At 36.9% G+C, this 17,846-nt stretch overlaps 2 pseudogenes; both read left to right on the forward strand.

The window, feature by feature from the left end:
* Window positions 1-10,292: 10,292 nt before the first annotated feature.
* On the forward strand, window positions 10,293-13,349 carry LOC149232282 (GDSL esterase/lipase 7-like; annotated as a pseudogene).
* Window positions 13,350-13,686: 337 nt separating this feature from the next.
* Window positions 13,687-16,120, forward strand: LOC149232283 (GDSL esterase/lipase At1g71691-like; annotated as a pseudogene).
* The last annotated feature ends 1,726 nt before the right edge of the window (window positions 16,121-17,846 follow it).

Here is a 17,846-nt window from a genome sequence, read left to right on the forward strand (position 1 = left end):
TTAAGTTTAAAATGTTTTATAATCAAATTTTGTTAAAAATATATAATATATATGTTTAAATTAAAATTAATGAAATTATATAAATTAAATAATTGATTCTTACATTATGCTAACTTATCATTAAAATTAAATTCTATTATGCTACAATCTAATATTCAATTTATTATTCACCTCTTAATATATGAACTTCCACGAATTCAATCCATTTGCGAAATCTACAAAGTTTGATGTTCAACACGTGAATCTAGAGGAACAAGAGAGGGTTAGTATTGGCAGAGAGCACATTTTCTAAGCAACTAAGAGATGTGAATGCCTTTCACCATATTCAATTGTTATTAATCTTCATTAAGATGAATAGTATGTAGTTTCATGACAGATGGGAAGTAGTTAACAAATAATAGCTGGGTTTGAGAATAGAATTGTATATTGCAATGTCCGAGGTGGTTTGATAGATTAAGAACATTTATTATAATAATAATGCATCATCATTCTGTGATCGTTTAATTTTTTGATTAGGTTTTAAACTATCATCACCATGTCATAGTTAATCTCTGTTTATGAGATTTGGACTTAAGATGTAATGCTGTCATGAACTCCTCGTATCAGATTTGAACTTAAAACTTATTCTCGTGAATTCTTTTAATCAAATTTAAACCTTTCATCAAATTTAAACTTAAAACTTAATAAAAACTAAACCCAATTAATTTTATTCAAACCAACAATAATTTAAACTTAATAAATATTATTATTATTATTTTCCTATATTAAAATATAATTACGTCGTAAGGCGTTCCCTTTTGAAATTAACTCCCCTCTGGTCCATGTGTCATCATTGTGCACCATAAGATTATATGTTAGACGAATGAAGAAGCCTAAATCGTTCGATCAGGGAAAAGTGGTTACCAATTGGTTGCAGATTTGTATTCAATTCTAAACCATAAATAAATAACCGCTCCTTCTGATGTCGTTGCAGATGCCAAGATTATTTTCAATGCAGTCAAGAAACAGCAAGGGCCAACTAGAGCGATGGTGAATCTGTTGAAATCCTCATCATGATCGGAAGAAGAACATAAAGACGCTTCTGTGAGCCCCGTCTATGATGTTGTCCTGGGTATTTCATCGATTTGTACAGTGGAAGCGCTGTTTATGATTGCCTTGTAGCTTCCATGCTGAATTCTGTCGTTTTATATTTTAATTTTTAATAACTTAGTCGGATTTGATCATTTTGAAGAAAATTGTTGTTCTGATGCTGGCTTTCTTGAATGCATTCAACCCAATTCATAAGCCCGATGCATGGAAAGCCCGCTGCCAGCATGCAGGCGGAATGTAAAATCAATTATTAGTTTTTAATGAACGAATTACCCATTACCGTTCGATCAGGGAAAAGTGGTTACCAATTCGTTGCAGATTTGTATTCAATTCCAAAACATAAATAAATAATCGCTCCTTCTGATGCCCTTGCAGATGCCAAGATTATTTTCAATGTAGTCAAGAAACAACTAGGGCCAACCAAAGCGATGGTGAATCTGTTGAAATCCTCATCATGATCGGAAGAAGAACAGAAAGACGCTTCTGTGAGCCCCATCTGTGATGTTGTCCTGGATATTTCATCGATTTGTACAGTGGAAGCGTTGTTTATGATTGCCTTATAGCTTCCATGCTGAATTTTTGTTAGGTATTTTTACATGGAGAAAATACCAAAAACCAAACATTCAAACACACACAGAGACAATGCTCTGTTCTTTGACTCCAAGATCTTTTATGCACAGGGAGACTTAAAAAATTTCACAGAGAAACAGAGTAATTCACCACCATTAAAACATTCTATTCATTAAAAACTGATACAAGCTTAATCCTCTTTTACTGAGAGGGATTTACCACTGTAAAATCATTTTCATATTCACTGCTGTGAAAAACAACTTACTGCTGTAACAAAAGTTTACATGAGTTTACTGCTGTAAAACAAAATTTACACAGGCTTACAAAATTCGCTCCACCATCTTCTTTATGCACTGCTGTGCAAAACCACACATGGTTTTTCGCTATGGCCAACACAAAAAAAAATTACATCACTGGTTCCATTTCGCTGCTGCGAACACACACACATAAATTCCTCCCGTGTGTCATACAAAATAATACAGAGCACACTATATTTTTTACTGCTCCATCGTTCCTCTTTCAAAAAGTCAAATGCACGAGCCCTTTTCATTTTTTTGAAAACAAAATAAAAAAACACACTTACTTTTACGTGCCGTAAAATATTTTTAACACCCATGCCTTTCTTTAAATGCGCCATACCTTTGATACATAAAAAAACATTAAAATTTAAATCACCTACCAATACTTCTACGGGCACATTAACTACATTATTATTGGCGGTCAACACAAAATTGAATTCACTCCACGCAAGGCTTTTAATATAGGCTCGTATGCATCTTCAATCAATCAACGGACGAAAATACGGGAGCAGATCCTACGGTGGAGAAAGATATCGGAAGCCCTCACTTGAGTGAACGATAGCTCCCGATATGTCAGAGTTGCTGATGTCAGGTGAGATCCACGCGTCTTCACCAAATCGCATCGGAGCCAAGAATACGGAAACAACTTTTCCGGAAAAGCAGTGCGATATGCTTCTGGGCAGTTTTGTGGTTTCGTTCGGTGGTTTTTGGGCTGCGTTGAAATTATAACTTCAACACTCCCCTTTAATTTCAACTGCTGGCCATTCGGTCATACCGAGACACTTTCTTAAAAATTCAAAGCTTCTATGATCCAGTGGCTTTGTCAAGATGTCCGCAACCTGTTCTTGAGTCCTGCAATGTTCCAAGACAATTTCTCCATTGTTCACCAATTCTCTGATGTAGTGAAACCTTGTATCAATGTGTTTCGTTCTCTTATGAAACACTGAATTCTTTGACAATGCAATAGCTGAGCTATTGTCACAAAAGATCACTGTCGCTTTTGCCTGCTCTTGGCCTAAGCTTCTCAACATTCTTCTCATCCACACTGCTTGACATGCTGCTGCTGTAGCTGCCACATATTCAGCCTTTGCTGTAGACAATGCTACAATGGACTGCTTCTTAGAAGCCCATGAGATGGCTCCTAAACCCATATTAAAAACATAACCGGAAGTGCTCTTCCGATCATCTACACTTCCAGCCCAATCGCTGTCAGTGTATCCAATTAAATCTGAACTTTCTGAGACATTATATAAAATTCCAAACATTTTGGTGCCTTTGACATACCTCAAAATTCTCTTTGCTGCCTGCCAATGTGCCTCCTTCGGCCTCTCCATGAACCTGGAAATTAAACTAACAGCATACATTAAATCAGGCCTAGTTGCTGTTAAATACATAAGGCTGCCCACAATGCTTTTATACAAACTAGGATCAAAATCCTTGCTGCTGTCCTCTCTGCTGAGCTTTAATCCCATCACTGTGGGAGTGATTGCTGCCTTGCATTCTTCCATCTTAAATCTGCCCAGAACTTGATTTACATATCTTGCTTGAGATATAAAAATTCCTTTTTCATTTTGATCTACTTCTATGCCTAAGAAGTATCTCAACAAACCCATGTCAGTCATTTCAAATTCATCCTTCATGACTGATTTAAAATTCTCAATAAGATAAATATCATTTCCAGTGAAAATAACATCATCTACATACAAGACAACAATTAAAATTTTACCATCCTTTTCCTTGATGTAGACTGTGGGTTCTCCTTCACACTTGTCAAATTCATTATCCAATAGATATGAATCTATTCTGCTGTACCATGCTCTTGGCGCTTGCTTCAGCCCATAAAGAGCTTTCTTCAACTTGCACACTTTGTGCTCTTCACCTTTCTTCTCATATCCGAGAGGCTGTTCCACATAGACCTCTTCCATTAACACTCCATTTAGGAATGCTGATTTCACATCCATTTGGTAGACTTTCCATTTGTTTTGTGCTGCTATGGACAACACTGCTCTCACGGTTTCCATCCTTGCAACCTGTGCGAAAGTCTCCTCATAATCTCTCCCATACTGCTGCTTGTACCCTTTGACAACCAGCCTTGCTTTATGCCTTTCAATCTTGCCTTCAGCATTACTCTTGGTCTTGTAAACCCATTTCACTCCAATGACTTCTTTGCCTTTTGGTAGCTCAACCAAATCCCATGTTTTGTTTCTCTCTATGGCATTCATTTCCTCATCCATAGCTTCTAACCATTTCCTATCTTTAATTGCATCTTCGAAATGAATAGGAACATCAACATGACAATACAAGGCAAATAAGGAATTCATTCCTTCATCATAAATGTCACTTAGATTTCTAAATTTCCTACCTCTTTCATTTGGTGTGCAAGTGCTTGATGATGCACTTGAATTTCGTCCTTGTGGTGTACTTGGAGAAGCACTCTCATTGATCCTCAAAGGTGTCCCTTGCTGTCCTTGTGTTGGCGCTGCTGTTTGGGGATGCATTTCAGCCACCTCCTCTTCATCTTCATCATGAGACAAACAGTTCTTGACATTCACTATTTTCTCTATGCTTCCATCCCAAGCTTCTTCCTCAATGAATTGAACATCCCTGCTTACAAAGAACTTCTTGGTAGATGGGATGTACAGCCTGTAGGCTTTGGATTCATCACTGTATCCAATGAAGATGCATTTCTCCCCTTTGCTGTCCAACTTCCTCCTTAGCTGATCTGGTATGTGTGCATAGGCCACACACCCAAAAACTCTCATGTGGGTGACTCCTTGCTTTCTCCCAGTCCATGCCTCTTCTGGCACTTTGTTCAAGACTGCTTTTGTAGGACACCTGTTCAATATATAAACTGCACAATGTACAGCTTCAGCCCAATACTCATTTGGCAAATGCTTTGCCTTCAGCATGCTCTTCGCCATATCCATGATGGTCCTGTTCTTCCTTTCAGCAACTCCATTTTGCTGTGGGGTGTACCGAGTTGTAAACTGTTTATGAATTCCATTTTCTCTACAAAACTTTAGGAATTCATTTGAGATATACTCACCTCCTCTATCAGTTCTCAATACTTTTATGTGTAGCCCACTTTGGTTCTCCACAAGTGCTTTGAAATTTTGGAATTTCTCAAAGACTTCACTTTTGTTCTTGAGGAAATATATCCAAGTCTTTCTTGTAAAATCATCAATGAATGTCAAGAAATATAGGCTGCCAGCTAATGATGGAGCTTGCATTGGTCCACACAAATCTGAGTGGATAATCTCTAAGGGTGTCTTTGCCCTTATGCTCTTCCCTGATGGAAAACTTTCTCTATGTTGTTTTCCCAATATACAACCTGGCTTCTCTATCAATGGTAATCCCTTTACCATTCCTTTTCTGCTCAATAAGTTTAGACCTCCAAAATTTAGATGCCCGAATCTCAAGTGCCATAACCAGTTCTCATCCTTTGGCACGCTTTGGAAGGCCTCTTGGGTGACCGCCGCCATTTCCCTTTTGTTCTTCATGTCTGCCCTGATCCGGAGAGGGAACATCCTGTTCCTTGTCATCTTCACTTCAGCAATGCATCTTTTGCTGGGTGGTATATCCATGATGGTGCACACATCATTTACAAAGTAAACATTGTAACCCTTTTGGATAAGCTGTCCAACACTCAAGAGGTTACATCTCATTCCGGGGACATAGTAGACATCTGCTATGGTTTTCCTTTCTCCTTGTTTTGTAAATATTTTTATCTCCCCTTTTCCCATAACAGACACTTTACAATCAGTTCCTAGTGTGACCTCTGATTTCAAATTCTGATTTAAGGCTGAAAAGAGGGATATATTCCCTGTCATATGGTTGCTGCAACCTGAGTCTAAAAACCATATGTCTTCACTATGTGTTTCAGCCATGTTACAAGCTAACAGGACATTTTCTTGACTACTGTTTTCTCTTGTAACATTTGCATTTTGTCTACTGTTCATATCATGTTGTTTCTTTCTACAATCACTTGCATAATGTCCATACTTTTTGCAATAATAGCATTGAACATTAGATTTATCATACCTTTGTCCTTGAGCATGATGTTGTCCTCCTTGTTGGCTGCTGCCCTGACCTTGGTTCTGATTTGGATTGCTGCCTCTTCCTTGTGCATTTGATGGGTTGTTCCTTCCACCTCTGTTCTGGCTTCTGCCTCTTCCTCTCTTGTTTCCTCTTCCTTGACCTCTTCCTCTTCCAAAGGACATCTGGGTCTTGAAGGCTTGCTCAAGAGATGAGTTTTCATTCCTACTCAACCTCTGCTCATGTGTTATCAGTGATGCATGTAGCTCATCAACTGAATAGTTTGATAGATCCTTTGTCTCTTCAATGGTGGTGACTATGGCATCAAACCTTGAGGGTAAGACCCTCAATATTTTCTCCACAATCCTTCTGTCTTCAATGGTTTCTCCATGAGTTCTCATTTGTGTGATTACACCAATCACATGAGTGAAGAATGAGTCAATGTTATCTGACTCCTTCATGTTCAAGTTTTCAAAATCCTTTCTCAGCAATTGTAGTTTTGCTGTCTTCACTCTCTCCATGCCTTGATAGGCTGTCTTGAGGGTTTTCCATGCTTCATTTGATGTTTTAGCTGCTGCTATCCTTGGAAATATACTCTGGTCTACTGCTAGATGCAACAATAAAATGGCCTTTGCATCCTTCTTCCTATTGCTCTTCAGGAGATCTCTCTCTCCCTGAGTTAATGCATTGAACTCAGTTTCATCTGCTGGTTCTTCAAAACCATCTTCAACTATTTCCCATAAATCTTGAGAGGCAAACAGAGCTCTCATAGTTATTGACCAGTAGTCATAGTTCTTCCCATTAAATTGTGGGAGCTGGGTGTTGAACATACCCATGCTTGTGCTAGCCATTCCTTGACTGTGTATTTTTTTAAAACAACTAACTGTCTTTTGCAATAACAAAAGAAATGCTTTTGAAGAATACCTGAATCCTGCGCTGCCTGAGTCTTCTAACTGCCTGAGAAGTTTTGCTGCAGCAACAACCTTCTCCCTTCAGCTTCTTTAACTTTTTTAAAGAGCCTAAGCCTGCTCTGATACCACTGTTGGGTATTTTTACATGGAGAAAATACCAAAAACCAAGCATTCAAACACACACAGAGACAATGCTCTGTTCTTTGACTCCAGGATCTTTTATGCACAGGGAGACTTAAAAAATTTCACAGAGAAACAGAGTAATTCACCACCATTAAAACATTCTATTCATTAAAAACTGATACAAGCTTAATCCTCTTTTACTGAGAGGGATTTACCACTGTAAAATCATTTTCATATTCACTGCTGTGAAAAACAACTTACTGCTGTAACAAAAGTTTACATGAGTTTACTGCTGTAAAACAAAATTTACACAGGCTTACAAAATTCGCTCCACCATCTTCTTTATGCACTGCTGTGCAAAACCACACATGGTTTTTCGCTACGGCCAACACAAAAAAAAATTACATCACTGGTTCCATTTCGCTGCTACGAACACACACACATAAATTCCTCCCGTGTGTCATACAAAATAATACAGAGCACACTGTATTTTTTACTGCTCCATCGTTCCTCTTTCAAAAAGTCAAATGCACGAGCCCTTTTCATTTTTTTGAAAACAAAATAAAAAAACACACTTACTTTTACGTGCCGTAAAATATTTTTAACACCCATGCCTTTCTTTAAATGCACCATACCTTTGATACATAAAAAAACATTAAAATTTAAATCACCTACTAATACTTCTACGGGCACATTAACTACATTATTATTGGCGGTCAACACAAAATTGAATTCACTCCACGCAAGGCTTTTAATATAGGCTTGTATGCATCTTCAATCAATCAACGGACGAAAATACGGGAGCAGATCCTACGGTGGAGAAAGATATCGGAAGCCCTCACTTGAGTGAACGATAGCTCCCGATATGTCAGAGTTGCTGATGTCAGGTGAGATCCACGCGTCTTCACCAAATCGCATCGGAGCCAAGAATACGGAAACAACTTTTCCGGAAAAGCGGTGCGATATGCTTCTGGGCAGTTTTGTGGTTTCGTTCGGTGGTTTTTGGGCTGCGTTGAAATTATAACTTCAACAATTTTGTCGTTTTATATTTTAATTTTTAATAACTTAGTCGGATTCGATCATTTTGAAGAAAATTGTTGTTTTGATGCTAGCTTTCTTGAATGCATTCAACCCAATTCATAAGCCCAATGCATGGAAAGCCCGCTGCCAGCATGCAGGCGGAATGTGAAATCAATTATTAGTTTTTAATGAACGAATTACCCATTAGTGTCTCTGATACATGAAAAGGTTTGGTTGGCTGGTGGACTCTCGAAACTATGCCCAAATATTTAGACTTCCAAGATTTGCAAGTGACCATAGCTATCGTGATTGTGCTTAGGATTTGCAACTGAATTTAAAAGCAGGAGCATGATCATGGATTTTTTCAGCTGGCAGTCTTGGCAGCCTATTTCATCTAATTTATTTGTGCCACTGTATGCTCGTTTTGAGTATATGAGACATATTTGAGGCTTTGCAGTGATGGGAATCAGGTGTTTAAATTCCAAGGCAGCATCATGGCTCCCCTGTTTAGCTTTTGTTGTTACATATTATTGTGTTGGCGTAATTTTTGGAAGGCCGCAATTGAAGTTACAACCATGTTTATATTCGACGATTCTCTGATCGATAATGGCAACAAAAAATTTATAGCAAGCATTGCCAAAGATAACTTCTTGCCTTACGGAATATATTTCTTTGGAGGCCATCCTATTGGAAGGTTTTGCAATCACAGGACCACTGTTGATTTTCTAGGTTTGCATTCTATGGTTATTTGATTTAAAGCTTCTAGTTTGTATATAATTTTCCAATGAAATCCTTGAAAAGAAATTCCAAAGGATGTTTCCCCTTGGGTGTAGACTCTGTTTTCAATTGAGGAAACTAGAATGTGTAGAATTGGTTATTTGGAAATTCTAGAAAATTCAAGAAATTTTATAAATATGAGCGAATTCAAACAATCGGCTTTAGTCTTTAGGGAGGGTGTTAGCCCTAGACCATAGGAAAAGGAACAAAAAGTCTGGATACTAAGGAGACTTAGGGAGCTGAGGCATCTGCTGGATTCCCACTACCTAGGGAGGAACTTCCTACCATTGAGTTCGCCAAATTGATAGGCTTTGCAGTGATGGGAAGGTGTTTAAATTCCAAGGCAGCTTCATGGATCCCCTATTTAACTTTTGTTGTAACATATTGTTCTGTTGGAGTAATTTCTAGGGAGGTCATCGCTGAAGTTAAAGACATGTTTATATTCACAACAACAACTATATAGCAAGCATTTCCAAAGCCAAGAAACAACTATATAGCAAGCATTGCCAAAGCTAACTTCTTGCCGGAATAGATTTCTTTGGAGGCCATCCTACTGGAAGGTTTTGCAATGGCAGGACCACTGTTGATTTTCTAGGTTTGCATTATATGGTTATTTGATTTAAAGCTTCTGGTTTGTATATAATTTTCCAATGAAATCCTTGAAAAGAAATTCCAAAGGATGTTTCCCTTTGTGTATAGAGTCTGTTTTCAATTCAGGAAACAAGAATGCAACAGAATTAGTTAATTGGAAATTCTGAAATGGAGTGAACTATGCTTCAGCACCCACAGGCATTTTGGATGAGACTGGCCAAAACCTTGTAAGTCCAAATCGCTGATATGATAAATTGAGTTTCTCCCACTGGTGCTAAACGTAGCATATATGGTATCTAACATTTCTGTTTTTGGTGCACAATTGATAGCTTGGGCGCATATTGTTCAATCAGCAGATTGCAAATTTTGGGAAGAGTTTAGAGGATATGACATCGCAGTTGAGAAGTGCAGTGGCGGTGGCTCGGCATCTAGCAAAATCTATTTTGTCAATTACTTTTGGTAGCAACTATTATATCAACTACTATCTTATTCCTTCCTTTTATCCAACCAGTAGACAATATCCCCCAGAGACTTACAGCGAATGGAAACCCTGCTGCCATCATGCAGGCGTAATGTGAAATCAATCATTAGTTTTTAATGAATGAATTACCCGTTAGTGCCTCTGATACAGGAAAAGGTTTGGTTGGCTGGTGGATTCAGTGGACTCTCGAAACTATGCCCAAATATTTCGACTTCCAAGATTTGCAAGTGATCACAACTATCTTGATTGTGGTTAGGATTTGCAACTGAATTTAAAAGCAGGAGCATGATCATGGATTTTTTCCGCTAGGAGTCTTGGCAGCCTATTTCATATCATTTATTTGTGCTACTATATGCTCATTTTGAGTATATGAGACATATTTGAGGCTTTGCGGTGATGGGAATCAGGTGTTTAAATTCCAAGGCAGCTTCATGGCTCCCCTGTTTAGCTTTTGTTGTTACATATTGTTATGTTGGATTAATTTCTAGGGAGGTCGTGGCTGAAGTTACAACCGTGTTTATATTCAGCGATTCTCTTATTGATAATGGCAACAACAACTATATAGCAAGCATTCCCAAAGCCAACTTCTTGCCTTACGGAATAGATTTCTTTGGAGGCCATCCTACTCGAAAGTTTTGCAACGGCGGGATCACTATTGATTTTCTAGGTTTGCATTCTATGGTTATTTGATTTAATGCTTCTGGTTTGTATATAATTTTCCAATGAAATCCTTGAAAAGAAATTCCAAAGGATGTTTCCCCTTGGGTGTAGACTCTGTTTTCAATTGAGGAAACTAGAATGCAATAGAATTAGTTAATTGGAAATTCTGGAAAATTCAAGAAATTTTATAAATATGAACGATTCAAACAATCGCTTCACTCTTTAGGGAGGGTGTTAGCCCTAAACCATAGGAAAAGGAACAAAAAGTATGGACACTGAGGAGACTGAGGGGGCTGAGGCATCTGCTGGATTCCCACTACTTGGGGAGGAACTTCCTGCGGCTAAGTTCACCAAATTGATAATCCTCGGGGGGCTGAGGCATCTGCTAGATTCCCACTACCTGGGGAGGAACTTCCTGCCGCTGAGTTCACAAAATTGATAATCCTCTATCTTTCATGAGCCTCCCACTTCTCAATTAAATCCATCATATTTCTGAAATATTAAGTCTGCAATTTAGTTACACTCAGACCCAAAGAAAATCCCAAAGAGGTTTGTCTCTCAATATGAATCAGTGCTCTTAATTGAAAAACTAGCTTGTAATAGAAATGTTAAATGCTTATCAACAAGATTGATAGGACCAGTTGATTTAACTCTTTAGATTTTTCTTCTTGCAATACACACTAATGACAACCACTTGGTTTAGTTTTTTAAACTATTTCTTTTCGATATTTTAAATGAAATAAAACTAATAAATATAAAACAATATTCACTAAAACCATTTTTTCTAACTCATTTTATTTCTTCTAATTTATATATCTTTAAAACTGTACAATAATTTGATCTTAGAGAATGTTGAATGAAAGAGCTCAGGGCAATTGCTAGGGCTGCCTCTCATTCCTGCATACCTTGACCCATCTACAAGGGGTTCCGTAATCGTCAACGGAGTGAACTACGCTTCAGCACCCGTAGGCATTTTGGATGAGCCTGGCCAAAACCTTGTAAGTCCAAATTGCTGAAATGATAAATTGAGTTTCTCCCACTCGTGCTAAATGTAGCATATACAATATCTGACATTTTTGTTTTTGGTGCAAATTTGATAGCTTGGGCGCATATCATTCAATCAGCAGATTGCAAATTTTGGGAAGAGTTTAGAGGATTTGACATCGCAGTTGGGAAGCGTAGTGGCAGTGGCTCATCATCTAGCAAAATCTATGCTCTCAATTACTTTTGGCAGCAACGATTATATCAATAACTATCTTATGCATGCCTTTTATCCAACCAGTAGACAATACACCCCAGAGACTTACAGTGATATTCTCATGTGGTAACTTTCACAATTGGTGGTTGGTTTCATAAGCTCTGTCTGGTTGCCTAAGAAATACAACCAAGATCAATTGAAACTTTAAAGTGGTTCTTGTAAAACTGAGAATTTAATTGAAACTTTAAAGTGGTTATTGAATTTTATTGGCGTTGTCTAACTCTCCTAGGTTTTGAATTTTTTTTTTGTTTGAATATGGGAAAACAATGTTTGGTAAGATTTTGATTTTTTGTGGTTTAAAATGTCTTTTTAATCTATAAGTGGATTTAGTGTCTTGAAAAAACTCTGCGGATTCGGATGATGCAACGATCACAATTCAGACTAAATGGATTCAGTGCCCTGATAACCCTTTGGTGAATTCTAATGGTGCAGGGTTCACAATTCAGATTTGGGATTCCAGCAGTTCCTTATCAAATTTCTAGCAAATTTTACCCATAAATATGCCAGAAAAACTATATCAATGGTTAAAATACTGGCTATTTTGTTTTTTAATTGATAATTACTTTCCTTCCTTAGCTTAAATTTTGGTTTTTTTGGTACTCAACATTCACTTTTTGAAAAGTGACCAGTGCACACTTTGTTTTCATTATTCTAAAAAGTGATCAGAGTGGGAATCTGACATATGGTAGCCATCTTAAAATAGTTTCAAGAAAAGGAACCATCTCATCTTGCATCAAACTTCTCTCTGGTTTTCATTTAGATTATTTGAGGCCATTCAACTTGAACAAAATCTTTAGAAAATATTATTTCATTATATAATAAAAACTTGAATTATCATGAAAAATGTGAGAACCTAGCATTTTTGTCAAAACTCTTGTGAAATTTGTACCAAGAAATAGAATCCTTTCCCTTAAGATTATCTTACTCCATCAAAATACAAAACAATATGTGGTTGTTCCTCAAAATACAGTACTTTATCTAAAATTACATAAAAATAATCCCTCCTAGAGTGTTCACTATAAATTTAGAGAGTATTTATATAATTTGGTTTTATGTGGAATATATATGCAGGCTCTATGCAACTTGGGAGCTCGCAAGTGCGCAGTGGCAGCAATGGGTCCTCTGGGATGCATTCCAAGTCAAATAGCAATGTCCAATAGCAATGGCAGCTGCATTGACAGTGTAAACCAACATGCCATACTCTTCAATTCCAAGCTCAAATATCTTTTGGGCACTCTGTCATTCAATATGCCTGGTGCACATTGCATCTATGGAGATGCCTAGAGTGCAGTTAAAGACATGATGCAATGGGTCCTCTAGGATGCAATCCAAGTCAAATAGCAATGTCCAATAGCAATGGCAGCTGCATTGACAGTGTAAACCAACAGGCCGTACTCTTCAATTCCAAGCTCAAATATCTTTTGGGCACTCTGTCACTCAATATGCCTGGTGTGCATTGCGTCTATCGAGATCCCTACAGTGCAGTTAAAGACATGATCGACGATCCCAATTCTTATGTTATAGTAATAACTTAATTCTAAACTTGTGCTCATAGAACATTAAAATCTTGGATAAGCTAGTGCAGACCAACATGAATAAGTTTCCTGTCGCTGAGTTCACAAAATTGATAATCCTCCATCTTTCATGAGCCTCCCACTTCTCAATTAAATCCATCATATTTCTGAAATGTTAAGTCTGCAATTTAGTTACACTCATACCCAAAGAAAACCCCAAGAGGTTTGTCTCTCAATATGAATTAGTGCTCTTAATTGAAAAACTAGCTTGTAATAGAAATGTTAAATGCTTATCAACAAGATTGATAGGATGAGTTGATTTAACTCTTTAGATTATTTTTTATTTGAATACACACTAATGAAAACCAGTTGGTTTAATTTTTTAAACTATTTCTATTCTATATTTTAAATGAAATAAAACTAATAAATATAAAACAATATTCACTGAAACCAGTTTATCTAACTCGTTATATTGCTTCTAATTTATATGTCTTTAAAACTGTACAATAATTTGATCTTAAAAAATGTTGAATGAACGATCTCAGGGCAATTGCTAGGGTTGCCTCTCATTCCTGCATACCTTGACCCATCTACAAGGGGTTCGGCAATCCTAAATGAAGTGAACTACGCTTCAGCACCGGTAGGCATTTTGGACGAGACTGGCCAAAACCCTGTAAGTCCAAATTGCTGAAATGATAAATTGAGTTTCTCCCACTCGTGCTAAATGTAGCATATATGGTATCTAACATTTTTGCTTTTGGTGCAAATCTGATAGCTTGGGTGCATATCGTTCAATCAGCAGATTGCAAATTTTGGGTAGAGTTTAGAGGATTTGACATCGCAGTTGGGAAGCGTAGTGGCAGTGGCTCAGCATCTAGCAAAATCTATTTTCTCAATTACTTTTGGCAACAACGATTATATCAACAACTATCTTATGCCTACCTTTTATCCAACTAGTAGACAATACACCCAGAGACTTACAACAATATTCTCATGTGGTAACTTTCACAATTGGTGGTTGGTTTCATAAGCTCTGTCTGGTTGCCTGAGAAATACAACCAAATTCAATTGAAACTTTAAAGTGGTTCTTGTAAAACTGAGAATTTAATTGAAATTTTAAAGTGGTTATTGAATTTTATTGGCGTTGTCTAACTCTCCTAGGTTTTGAAGTTTTCTTTTGTTTGAATATGGGAAAAAAAAAAATTGGTAAGATTTTGAATTTTTGTGGTTTAAAATGTCTTTTTAATCTATAAATGGATTTTGTGTCTTGAAAAACTTCTACGGATTTGGATGATGCAGCAATCACAAATCAGACTAAATGGATTCAGTACCCTGAAAACCCTCTGGTGAATTCTGATGGTGTAGGGTTCACATCTCAGATTTGGGATTCCAGTAGTTCCTTATCAAATTTCTAGCAAATTTGACCCAAAAATATGCCAAAAAAACTATATCAATGGTTAAAATTTTGGCTATTTTGTTTTGTAATTGATAATTACTTTCCTTCCTTAGCTTAAAATTTTGGTTTTTTTGTACTCAACATTCACTTTCTGAAAAGTGACCAGTGCACACTTCGTTTGCATTAGTCTAAAAAGTGATCAGTGCGGGAATCTGACATATGGTAGCCATCTTAAATTAGTTTCAAGAAAAGGAACCATCTCATCTTGCATCAAACTTCTCTTTGGTTTTCATTTAGATTATTTGAGGCCATTCAGTTTGAACAAAATGTTTAGTAAATGTTATCTCATTATATAATAAAAACTTGAATTATGATGAAAAATGTGAGAACCTAGCATTTTTGTCAAAGCTCTTGTGAAATTTGTACCAGGAAATAGAATCATTTCCCTTTAAGATTATCTTACTCCATCAAAATACAAAACAAAATGTGGTTGCTCTTCAAAATACAGTACTTTATCTAAACTTACATAAAAATAATCCCTCCTAGAGTGTTCACTGTAAATTTACAAAGTATTTATATAAGTTGGTTTTATGTGGAATATATATGCAGGCTCTATGCAACTTGGGAGCTCGCAAGTGCATAGTGGCAGCAATGGGTCCTCTGGGATGCATTCCAAGTCAAATAGCAATGTCCAATAGCAATGGCAGCTGCATTGACAGTGTAAACCAACATGCCATACTCTTCAATTCCAAGCTCAAATATCTTTTGGGCACTCTATCACTCAATATGCCTGGTGCACATTGCATATATGGAGATGCCTATAGTGCAGTTAAAGACATGATGCAATGGGTCCTCTGGGATGCATTCCAAGTCAAATAGCAATGGAAGTTGCATTGACAGTGTAAACCAACACGCCATACTCTTCAATTCCAAGCTCAAATATCTTTTGGGCACTCTGTCACTCAATATCCGTGGTGCACATTGCATCTATGGAGATCCCTACAGTGCAGTTAAAGACATGATCGACTATCCCAGTTCTTATGGTATAGTAATAAGTTATAACTTAATTCTAAACTTGTGCTCATAGAACCTTAAAATCTTGGATAAGCTAGGGCAGACCAACATGAATAAGTTGTTACTGTAATTTGTTGTTGATGTGTTTACTGCTATATACAGGTTTTAGTGTGACAATCAAGGATGATGTGGGATAGGCATGTATAATGGATAGATAACGCACCTTCCGGGACTGGAACCATGTACCAATAGGGACCAGCATGTATTTTGGGATGCATTCCATCCCATTGAAGTTGTGAACATTATTTTGGCCACAAGAGCTTACTCCGGCACTCTTTCTGACTCTTACCCCTTCAATCTCAAGCAGCTTGCTAAGATATAATAAAGGTTCCATTAACATTCTGGATAGTCAAATGTCACTTCTTAAAATATTTTCATTTAGTTATCAGCAGAGCATAATATACCTGTAGTCAAGTTACGGATTTTGAAATATTTTGTTATCCACAGAGCATAATATACCTGTAGTCATTTCATTTCAGGGTAAGGAAAAACATGTGGTCCAATAGTGAAAAGTGTTTATTTAATCTTTATTTAATCTATATATTGAATTCAAGTGATATATTTTCTTTTGCTATATTTTTGAATGAGATAAGTAGATGGTAGATTTTATTTCAATAGTAGATTTTAGATGGTAAATGACAATAATATAACCAAAATTTTGAACCTGAGAACTCAACTTTTTTCCTAACTTGGGAACTCAACATTTTTTCCTTAAAGGAAGAATGTTTAACTGAACTTAGCCTACTTGTCATGTATTCTAGAGAGACTAGGGTTAGCCCATGGTGAGGCCGGAATATACAGTGACCCTGGGCAGTCCCACCGCCCTTAAAAGAAAAACAATTAACCACAGATGATACAAAACTGCGAATTAATACCCAAACAAATAGAATACAATGTCTGGAACTAATAAAACAAATTAATGACAGAAAAACAGGATTCACCATAAATAGCACAATCTGAATGCCAAAAAAGAAAGAAAATGTATTCCAAGTCATGAGACATATACAAGCACTTCTTGTTACATCCCAACATGAATCATGTGAAAAATGTACAAAAATGTGAACATTGCCACATGTTAAAGAACTTGGCTCTCACATCCTAAAAAACATAATGTGAGAAATCTACAGCAAGAAGGATGTTGGCAGATGTGAGGAATTTGACTCTCTCATCTCGAGGCCCATCCCATGGGTGAATGCATAGGATTATGGATGTTGGTGAATATCAGGTTCAATATTCCAGGAGGCCAGGACTTGTGGATTGATGGAGCCCACTTAGATTTTGTTAGTCAAGTAGAAATATTTTATTGCTCCACGTTGGTTTGTGATCATTTTTTAAGGCATTGGGAATGCGTTCAGAAATGGCTCACTACTTTATATGTTAATCTAAGATGTTTCTAGTGTGAAAAGGATAGGGATCATGGTCACTGGTTATTTAATCGATGGATAAGTAGAGGGAACATAGAATTTTCCCATAAATAAACATGTCTCAATCTTTTACTAAATTCATGAATTCGCAAATGGCAACATTGGATTACTGAGACATTATAGATTGTTCAAGATAAACAGATACTCGAGTCCAGAGTCAATATTCGGGAGAAAGCAACCATGTGATCTGAACACGCTGGTTGGGAATCTAAAAGAACCACAGCGATGACTTTACATCCAATGAAATTTTGTCAAAGCTAGGGATCCAGAGGATTGCATTTAACTTTAGCTTTAGTTTTGGTTTCTACAGTGAACAAGGGTCTCTCTGTATTCCAATCGCTTTTAATGGACATTGTGCTTGGTTGGCAGTTTCTCATTGTCTTCTCTACCTCCTCGGAGTCATCCATCTTTCAAATTTCAGAGTTACAAACAATTTGAGATTAAAAAAATATACTGAAAAGGGATTGAATTTCCAGCAATTAAAGCTTCATTCCTAATGCTTGTGCTTTCAAACCTATTTTCGCATACTTGCTTCTTAACCACTATTATGTAAAGCTCCCTATTTCTGCTCTGCTCATATAATAGACCCATCTAAGAAGCTATCCTTATTTTTGCAGATCAGAA

Source organism: Pinus tabuliformis, chromosome J, assembly GCF_031772625.1.
Source record: "Pinus tabuliformis cultivar Carrire ecotype Pingquan chromosome J, CPIR1, whole genome shotgun sequence".
NCBI lineage: Eukaryota > Viridiplantae > Streptophyta > Pinopsida > Pinales > Pinaceae > Pinus > Pinus tabuliformis.